The sequence below is a fragment of the Vombatus ursinus genome, unplaced genomic scaffold, assembly GCF_900497805.2.
Source record: "Vombatus ursinus unplaced genomic scaffold, bare-nosed wombat genome assembly UNPS02014884.1, whole genome shotgun sequence".
In the NCBI taxonomy this organism is placed as follows: domain Eukaryota; kingdom Metazoa; phylum Chordata; class Mammalia; order Diprotodontia; family Vombatidae; genus Vombatus; species Vombatus ursinus.
Window position 1 is genome coordinate 6,451,537 of NW_020954662.1, and position 3,385 is coordinate 6,454,921.

Sequence of the window (3,385 nt, forward strand, 5' to 3'; positions counted from 1 at the left end):
GCTTAAAGAGATCTCGGAGTCCAGCTTCCCCAGCCCCATTTTGCAAGTGAGATAGGTAAAGAGACTTTGCCAAGATCAGGTGGGAAGTGTCCGAAGCAGGATTTGAATGCAGAATCCCCCATTTCAGAGCCACCACTCTTTTCATTGGCCCAATACTAAGACCTAGCAATGTCACCCCTGGATGGGGCATTAAGCCATACAATGTCAGAATTGGGAGGAAACATAAGCCCCTTGGGACATAGGCTGTCAGAGCTGGAAAAGGCCTTAGAACAGAGAATATCAGAGCTAGGAAGGGCCTTAGAACTTGGACTTTCAGAATGGAAAAGATCTTAGAACATAAAATGTCAGAGCTGGGATGTACCTTAAACTATAAAATGTCAGAGCTAGGAGTGACCTTAGAACACAAAACACTAAATCTGGAAAGATGATCACTGAGTGTCAAAACTAAAATGGGCCTTCCAACCCAGTTGAAACGGTCTTCAGAAATAACGTAGTTAGTCCAGACACATCTTTCTAGGGGCAGCCAGGTGGTGCAGTGGATAGAGTGCTGGGGCCTGGACAGAAAGACTCATCTTCCTGAATTCATATCTGGCCTCAGACACTTCCTCGCTGTGTGACCCTGGGAAAGTCCCTTCACCCTGTTGGCCTCATTTTCCTCATCTGGCAAATGAGCTGGAGAAGGAAATGGCAAACCACTCCAGTATCTTTGCCAAGAAAACCCCAAATGGGTCATGAGAAGTCAGACACGACTGAAATGACTGAACAACAGCAAACCATTGGATCTTAGGGAAAGAGACTTTTCCAAGGTTACGTAAGCAGGCAGGTCAGGACCGAAATCCAAACCTCTTGGCTTGGGTTCTACATGACATATGGGCAAAATATATAGAGACATCCATTCATATGCATCTATACATACCCACAGGCACAGAAACGTCAGGAAGGAATACAACAGTGCTTTCACACACACACACACACACACACACACACACACACACACACAATCCTCTTCCACCCAAACTGCTCCTCGTTGCTTTTATTTTTATCCTAGATGATAACAGTGGTCAGTACACCCACCAATCTACCCCTGGCTGTCCCAGCTCAGTTCAACTGGGCTTTGCCCTGCCCCTCAGCTGCCATCTAATTCCTCCCTAACTCAGCCTCCTCTCTAGATGTGCCATGGTCCCATTATATACCCCCTTTTCTTCCCCACCCTCTTCATTGCATCATTACCTGGGCCAACTGCCAGACCAAGGCTATGCCCACCCGTCCCCAGTCACACTGACAATCCTGACCTTGTCTGCCTCCCACCTGGAATCATGCCCTACTGCCTTCCTACCCACCCCCTACACACATACATACACATACATGCACAAATACACACACACACAGAGAACCTTTTGCCTCCACCTCCCCAATTAGGATAGCACAATGAAAAGATAACTAGCTAGGTGACCTTGTGAAAATCATTGAATTTTTTTCAAGCTAGAAGAGACTTCAGAAATCACCCCATCTAATCTCCTTGTTTTACAGTTGAAGAAACCGAGGCTCCAGAGGCAAAGTGACTCATCATCTGTGAGCCTGCTTTTTCCTCACCTGTAAAAAAGGGATAATAATCCCAGCCCCATGTTAGGAGGATCAGATGAGATGTTGTTTGTAAAGCCCTTTGTAATCATAAGGTAATAATACTGTTGTTAATATTACCTCTGATTCCGAGAGGCCTTTCCGTCCTTTACCATGCCATCTTCTGCACTAAACCTTCCTTTCCTGAGCGCTGCCAACCTTCAGTGCCCTCCTTCCCCTCCCACCAAACTAGCTTGCCTTAAATTGCTTTGCCTATATCCCGATATAGTCACTTAATTTTTATACTATAGATATGAATATGCATTTGTGGTCTCTTCTGTTAGGATGTGAGCTTCTCCTAAGTAGAGCATGTTTTATTCTTTTTCCTTTTGTCCCCAGTGCCTAGCACAGTGCCTGAGGGCACATACAGGGTGTTTAAAAATTCTGGTTGATTGATTGATGATAATGAGCCAGGATTGTAGCAGGTGCAGGCAGCAGAAAGGACATTGAATGTAGAGTCAGAGGGCCTGAGTTCCTATCCCATTTCTTACTACCTGGGTGATGTTGGTCAAGTGATTTCACCTTCCTAGGTCTCAATTTAAGGGCAGCTAGGTGGCACCATAGTGCACAGAGCACCAGGCCTGTAGTCAGGAAGATGAGTCTTCCTGAGTTCAAATCTGATCTCAAACACTTACTAGCTGAGTGATCCTGGGCAAATCACTTACCCCTGTTTGCCTCAGTTTCCTCATCTGTAAAATGAGCTGGAGAAGGAAATGGCAAACTCCTCCAGAATTTTTGCGAAGAAAACTCTAAGTGGGGTCATGAAAAGTCAGACATGACTGAAATAACTGAGCAGTAGCAACAAGGTCTCAGTTTCCTCATCTGTAAGACAAGGGGTCTGGAACATACAGCCTCTAGCATTCCTTCTAGCTCTAGTTCTGTGGTTCTGAGGTCCTATGAAATGGGGCATTAGAGCTGCGAAAACCCTAGATTGGAAGTCAGAGAACCCATATTTGAAATTCAGCTCTGCTATCTGTGTGACCCTGGACAAATCACCTCCTTCTCTGAGCCTCCTTCGTAAATGAGGTAAACTAAATGGCTGCGAAGGATCCTTTCAACTCAGTTTCCTCATTCTGTCTTCTAGCATCTCCGGCATTCCATATTCTGTGTTCTAGTATTTCATGTTCTAAGGTTCCTTCAAAAATCTAAATTCTGTAACTCTCTCTATCCCTGCCAGCTATGCCCAAGGTCCCTTTGGAGGCCAGATTTGCTTTGTAAAGGTATCTATTGCCTTCTCCTTAGTAACTATGGCTCCCTGTTACTAGCTAGCTCATTTTCAATCAGGCCCTGTCCCCAGCAAACAAGCAGAATTAATTAAACATAACCTTCCCTTTAGCAAGAAAATAGGAAGTATTCTCCTGATAGAACAATGAGTATTTACAATCCCGCCCCTCTCTTTCAGCTCCCTCCAACGTTTAACATCTCGATATTATTAGCTCCAACTCAGGGAGAACCTGTGTGATTTCTGTATATTTGCAAAAAGGGGGCAGGGGTCTCCAGCCAGCGTTCTCTCCCACAGTCAGGAAGACTCCCCTAATGATTAGCTATAGTGCTGTACAGAGTGGGAGAGGAGGCTTCACCTCTCCAGCACATTAAGGCCTTGGGGAAGGAAGGAGGCTAGGCAGCTAATGGGAATGATGCTCAGCCTAGCAACAGACCTTCCTTCTCCATCCAGTTCTTCCTCCCTGTGTGGTGGCAGGAATATTACTAAACGTCTCGAGGCCTCTACAAAATAAGGAAGGTAATCTTCAGTGATCAGAAATTG